The sequence below is a fragment of the Oculina patagonica genome, chromosome 11 (assembly GCF_052425735.1).
Source record: "Oculina patagonica isolate OP01 chromosome 11, crgOcupat, whole genome shotgun sequence".
Lineage (NCBI taxonomy): Eukaryota > Metazoa > Cnidaria > Anthozoa > Scleractinia > Oculinidae > Oculina > Oculina patagonica.
This window is the reverse complement of record NC_135768.1, coordinates 18,465,073-18,472,423: the sequence shown is the minus strand read 5'-3', so window position 1 is coordinate 18,472,423 and position 7,351 is coordinate 18,465,073. Positions and strand designations below refer to the sequence as shown.

Below are 7,351 nucleotides of genomic sequence, written 5' to 3'. Positions count from 1 at the left end.
GAGATCTTTCATGTGGTGGTGTTAGATTATCGATTACTTAAAATTTGAAACTCGCCCCAGTTCCCTGCGCAACCTCGGAATGGCCAATAGGTCGCCAAAGAAAAATTATTAAGATAAACAACAAAATATAGAATTTAAAACAACTGTTGTAAATTATTATATAAATCAGAATTTTACTTTAACATGTGACACATCAGCACCGCCACCGCCCCACAGGCCATCCCCGCTTCCCAACCGCCCCCTCCCCTCCCCCCTTAAACGCTTCATTTCAACAGGCCTTTCTAATACCCAGTCTACCCGCAAGGATTTATAAAGCTGTGTGACAATTTCGCCAAAGTTCGTTTCTACTTATGGCAGTATAACGGCTGAGCAAATGCCGTCCACCTCTTAATGCCACTTAGTTCCATGGATCGAAATTATCTGGCGAATTAACGGACCAAAACCAAGCTTCAAGATGACGGTAATTACTGCAAATGTCAAGACGTGTTTATACAAACATACGAAGATCAACGGTATTTTCCCTGTTGTTTACTGAATTCTGGACCTTTTCATGGGATGTCTGAAAGTTTTTATGAATCAGGAGCAAGTATTCATGAAGAAAAGGCGGTAATATTCTGTTAATCAAGGGAACATTGGTTTGATGGCTACGCTGAAAGCTTCGTGTTCAATGGCTGTCACGCAATCTACGGCAAAATGTAACCTTGGCTCTCGCTTAAAAGGAATACAACTTGAAGCCAAATCATAAATACTTTGGCAAGAAAGCATAGCTATTGGTTTTTTAAACTTATTGAAGGCGTTCAAACGGCGACATCCGGATACTGAGATTGACAGCAGCAAGAAAACCATAATTGTATGGTACTGGCCTGGGAGTGTGAAATCGGCCAAAGCGGCAAAAACAGTGAACCGTTAAAAAAATTAAATTTGCTGGTCCAATTTCAACACTGACTTAAAACATTTTCCTATGTATGGTGAGTAACTTGCAGTTTGTTTTATATTTGTATCTTCCCGGACCCTTGAGAAACTGGAATTCGAAAATTCCTAGTTTTGCGACAATGTTGGGAAGCATGCCTTCTTAGTTTGCATGCAGATCGTGAATGATATACAGAGAAGATTTGTTGTAGTATGCATTTAAACAACCAAAGGACAAGTGTTATGTTGATGTAAATTGGAGTCTGTTGCTTGAATAAATCTAGAGATATACGCTGCTAAAGTTGACCTAAAATCACAACTCTTGTCACGCCACTGGGGCAAGTTTTGGGGGGGGGGTGGTCTGTTCTCGAAAACAATAAAGTCAATCAATCAAAAAATGTTACCATGGTTACTAGTTGGGTAAAACCTGCATACCGTATAAATATGGTGGAGATCGGCCGACCCCCTTCTTCCGACCCCTGCCTGGATCTCTGAGTCACAAGCTCTTAAGCTCACTTTATTTCCCATATGAGAAGGGTGAGGATGCTTATCGTCTCACTTAGGGGTATAAAATTTTGGATTTGGGTTTCACGTAGTGAGTTCCGGGCTAAAAATGCATTATTTTCAACCATCAAGGTCTCGTTTAGGGCTACATTTGATGAAATATAAAATGTTTAAATATTGTATGTTTAAATAATGTTCTCACTTAATGGTATTTTTTAGGTCAAAAAGAAACAAAATGGATAAAACAGCTAAAATGTATTAAAAAATCTTCTTTAGGGGCTGGGCCAGCCCCTGAGGAAGGGCAAAGATTTTTCACCTTCTTATTTGCATATTGCCCACAATCACTTGCTTATTGCCTACATTGCTAACTGTTGACACCTCCCCGCCATTTGATTACTGCTTATCAAGAAGTTAATTGTACTCAAGGTAGTGCAATTTCCTATGCCAATATACCCCAGGGTCGACATCATGGGTACCATATTGTGCCATGTATAAATTATATATATGTTGTGGTTCAGTTTCACCCTTGGTACAATCTGGTATTTCTCTTTGTTTTCTATTCATTACCATATATATTACCATACACCAGTCACCAGAACAAAGGAAAATACCAAACTGTACCAAGAGTAATGCACTAGTCATTTGTTTCCCCCGCTCCCCCACCCCCGCGACATAGCGGGGGAATTTGCAAACGAGCGATGCTAATTATGGGAAATTCCACCACCCACCAGGGCAGAATTTCTTTGCAAAACCACCACCCCCCGGGGTGAGCTAAAAGACCTTGTAAAAGAAGGGATTGTCTATTTCTGCGCTAAATACATTTTGAGAAACAACAACTATTAGGAATGTTTCAACCAGCTTAAAATACTCACTAGTGAGGTTGTTTGAAGTATAGCTTTTTGATCAGACAAATAGTGTGGGAGAAAAACCAATAAGCTGAGAGAAGACTTGAAAATCGTAAGCCATGCCAGCAACAAACACAGTTGTCTTGTCTTTTGAACTCATTCTTGTCAAGAGAAAGCTGGCCACATGGGTGGCTGTCACAATACGGGGCATATGTCGACATATGTTTTACATTTTGTTTTAAGCACTTTTAGTAAGGGGCTAAGATTTAGGAAATTGTGATTGCAAAATTATTAAGAAGATAAATTCAAGATAGCTATAAGCTAGTTCGGCTTTTCAGAAAGAAGTACAAATTTCAGTTGGCAACAACATTGCTACTTTACCTGGGGTTTAAAAGGCATTTGAGATTCTAAAGCAAAAAGGGACAAAGAAAGTGCATTGGTAGAACATACACATGACGAGAGTATTTTAATACCGACCGAAACTCGAGTCAAAACATTCACCAGGAGACATCGTTGCAGCATCCTAGAGACTTCAAATGGGGTGACCCTATTCGGCGGAATGGCGGAATGGCGGAATGACGGAACGGCACGGCGGAATGGCGGAATATCCTAAAACGCGGAATGGCGGAATATCCTAAAACGCGGAATGACGGAATATTCTAAAACGCGGAATTGTGAAACATTAAAAAAAAGAAGCAACAACAGCAACAACAAAAAAAAAAAATTATAATTGCTAACTTTCTCAGACGGTGATCGCGATAATAAGGCTAAGAATGTCGCTAAGAATGATTCAGGTACTTTAACTTGTGGATATTCGTTGCCGTGACAGAAAAGCCAACTTGTTTACAACGGCTGCTAGCAGTAGAAAACCAGTAAACAGTAAATATACCCTATAAACGAAGGGTTCTTTATATATCTTCTTAATCCTTCGAAGGATACTCGAGTGATCGAGGGAGGATTTCGTTATTTTACAGAGTTCTCGTCCCGCTCGAGACAATAATGAAACGTATAAAGCTGAAGTACACTAACGAAGCCGTTAGAAAGAAAACGAATGGGCCTGAAATTAACTGAGTTTGTACTGACATATTAATAAAAAGGAAATCCACAACAAGGCCAGGGGTTTCCAGATGGTCACCCATCCAAGTACTAACCCCGCCCAACAGGGCTTAACTTTGGCGATCGGATGAGAACCGGTGCTTTCCATGTGGTATCAGAAAGAGCGCGTAAATCAGCTTATAACAGTCTTAGTCCAGTTAAATCATCGTTCAAAAGATCCATTATAACCAAGTATTTCTGTTCTTTATTTGCATGACTCTTGTCAGTCTTTGCTTCGTCTGGGACAACTAGAAGATATTGCCTCGAGCGGGACGAGAACTCTGTAAAATAACGAAATCCTCCCTCGATCACTCGAGTATCCTTCGAAGGATTAAGAAGATATATAAAGAACCCTTCGTTTATAGGGTATATTTACTGTTTACTGGTTTTCTACTGCTAGCAGCCGTTGTAAACAAGTTGGCTTTTCTGTCACGGCAACGAATATCCACAAGTTAAAGTACCTGAATCATTCTTAGCGACATTCTTAGCCTTATTATCGCGATCACCGTCTGAGAAAGTTAGCAATTATAATTTTTTTTGTTTTTGTTGCTGTTGTTGCTTCTTTTTTTTAATGTTTCACAATTCCGCGTTTTAGAATATTCCGTCATTCCGCGTTTTAGGATATTCCGTCATTCCGCGTTTTAGGATATTCCGTCATTCCGCGTTTTAGGATATTCCGCCATTCCGCCGTGCCGTTCCGTCATTCCGCCATTCCGCCATTCCGCCGAATAGGGTCACCCTTCAAATGCAGTGATCAAACTGCAATAGAATTTATTTGTTGGATGCAAGTAACGTAACAAAACAGATAAAAAATAATGGAGGTAAAGTTTTGGCTCCCAGAGCACAAATCACCACCACTTAAACTAAAGGGAGCTTAAAAACAAAGAAACCATCGCTCGCAATGCTAAGAGACTGCAGTAGCCTTTAAGACTCGGATCTTAGACCCCCATAACTGTGGTAACAAAACGTTATCATACGAACGTAACTAACCGCCACTTCAGATATACGAGTTGACAGTTAGAAATCTACTGATCTCGATACTGATCCGATACACAATATAGACTATATAAGAATCTCTCAACAAACAAGTGCCAATAAACCTTACGAATATGCCACAGAGCTAGCAAACACAATGGCATTAAGATCATCACTGAAATGGCTCAAGAAAGCGTTAATTATAGCCTGCGAATACAGCCGCCTCTCATTCGCGTCCCGCAACGAAGAGCGAAACACGAAGAGAGACGTCTGCGATTCACGGACAGAAATTCCATACTGATGACGTAAATCTGTCCAGAATCCGGACAGGAGTGCTGATTGGTCAGCTAGTTAATTTACATAATGTATGCGAAATATAACACTTCATTACACGAACGGTAAAAAATCGGATGTTATTGTGGACTAAAAGTTGACCGGGGGAAGGATCGTGAAACTACACCGAAGCTATACCTTAGAATTTCTATAATATCCATAATTCATATGTAATTGGGAAACAAAAAGAAACTGCTTTATAACAAGATGAACGACCTCAAAGATGTACAGAAAGGACGCGCCACAGCGGCCGTTAAAAATAGATCAATTTTGTTACCTAACTTTTATTGTTGACATAAAGGCAGCCGGCAAAACAAACAAGCAACAAAAATGTGAAATACAGATAACCTGAACGACCTGAACCATCCACAACCAAAGAATAAATGCTACAGAAAAACAGAATTTTAATTTGACAAACAGCGGGGAAAGAAGAAACTAACTCAGAAGAATTGTTATGATCGTTTTGGTATCGGTATTTACGGCCCAACACCTCCGAGAGTTGCGCTCAAGTTCCAAAACAATGTCAACTAGTGATTTCGCAGCTTATTTTTCCAAATTTTACAAATGTGCAACTCGTATAGGGATTTCTAATTTTCGCGATGAAGTTGTCCGGTGTAAATGACCCCTAAATGTGTCCTTGACTGCCTTGAAAGTGTTTGTGATCAAGCAAGTAATGTGCGGCTGAAAACAAAAAATATAATTATGCAAGACCATTTGCGTGTGGTGTGGGAAATCTAATAAGTGGTTAACGTCATCAGTATGGAATTTCTGGCCGTGAATCGCAGACGTCTCTCTTCGTGTTTCGCTCTTCGTTGCGGGACGCGAATGAGAGGCGGCTGTATTCGCAGGCTACGTTAATTAATCCTCCATTAACAGACTGAAAGCTAACATTCAGCAACCAGCGGGAGTCGTGTTTGGCCTGTCTCATTGTATATAATCACTTTTGAAAATTTCCCCGGGGTTTCCCGGGGGTATTTTAGGTCAGGCAAATTTGAGGTAAAGTCCCTGGGGGTCTGGGCATAAAATCATCGCAAAGCTACAGTAATTCCCCCGCTATTGCCCGACAAAGTCCCCGCATGTCGCGGGGGTGGGGGGGCGGAGGAAACAAATGACTAGTGCATAAAGTTGAACCACAACTAACAGAAGCTTTTATATATATGGCCGTGTTCATAGAATTGGGCAAACAGAACAAGGGGCATTATAACACGCACTATGTTTATCATGTTTCCCTCACAGAACTCAGTTTGCATACGAAAACAAAGCAAAGAAGTTTTTAGCTTACCTCCAAACAGGAGACAACACAACATGCCACATTCTCTCCTAAATTTAACAACATCAAGTCGTTAACCTAAAGAACAGAATAATTGACATTGCTCGTCACATTTCAAACGGTTTTCGCAACAAAAATGAAGAGGAAGAAAAAGATATTTCGTACCTTCTCTCTAATAAGAAGAGCATGCAAACCGTCAGCCATGTTGTTTTTTATGTTCTAAAAGGATCCTGGGAAAGCTAATCGCAGCTGCTCGAAAACGCGGGAAAATATCATCCATCCCAGTCCGTTCCAGTACTAGCGCAGGAAAACATGTTTCGGGATAACCATCAGGGGAGGGGAAGGGTCATTTGTACGACAACTGCAAGCTACATGAAAGTTCTGTCTCGAGAAGGTACTGGGTGCCTGAAATTCAGGCTGGCAACTTTTCGTCACTTTTCCCGCAGCCGTGATCGTCACGCAACGCTTCTTCCCATTGCGTGACTTTGACTTTGGTGTCCACTTCGTCTGTTTTGTGCAAGTGTCTAAGACAGATACCTTTCTTTATAGATCGGCTGATATCTACAGGCCAATAAGAGACCACAAACTTTTAACATTCATGCCTGAAAGGCCAGGAGGATTTCATCACCAATTATTTTTTTCGCTAGAAAGAGCGTGACCGCGAAATTCCGCAGGGGGATATTGTTACACTTTATTAACTTTATCTTCAACCTGAAGATTTCAGTTATAATACAACAAGTAAATTACTTTTAAAGAATACAAATGAAATAAAAAATAAGTATAATATTACAAAATCAATAAAGATAATAATACAATCAAAAGGAGGATTCATAGAAAGTCACAGTTAAACTTACGGGATTACTGGGGTGTGTTAACGCTCTAAAATACGAAAGATAGGGAACGATTTTTGACGTCGATTCAGGGACAGGCATAATGTCCGGTACTGGTACGTCCCTGTTTCGCAGATTACTTAACTTTTGATGAGTATTCAGTCGAAGCTCTCTTAACGGACACTCTCGTAAGCGGACAGCTCTACTTACGGCCACCTTGTTAGAAACCCCGTTTTAACTCCCATACAAACTCTGTATTTTTACATTCTCGTAAGTGGACATTCCCGTAAGCGGCCTCGGACACTTTCCGAGATTACGACTTAGACTTTTTCTTTGTTTTTAAGCTCCCGTTAGCGGACACCGCAAAGAAAATCATATAAAAAACCTCTGTATCTTGTATTAATCAATCAACTTCACATCGCCGTTCGTCACAATGATTTTACTGTAATTACAGTACCATATTTCAGTGTTTGTTTTGTCGTCATCCACGTCCGGTTACATTTCGAAACACCACTAACATGCATATTACCATTATGTTAGCTGGGCAAGTTCCCGTAAGCGGCCATCTATCCCCTACACCTCTAGTGGCC

The 7,351-nt window shown here is 40.5% G+C and overlaps 1 pseudogene; it reads right to left on the bottom strand.

Moving 5' to 3' along the window:
- Positions 1 to 3,371: 3,371 nt before the first annotated feature.
- Positions 3,372 to 3,469, bottom strand: LOC144631251 (5S ribosomal RNA; annotated as a pseudogene).
- Positions 3,470 to 7,351: the final 3,882 nt, after the last annotated feature.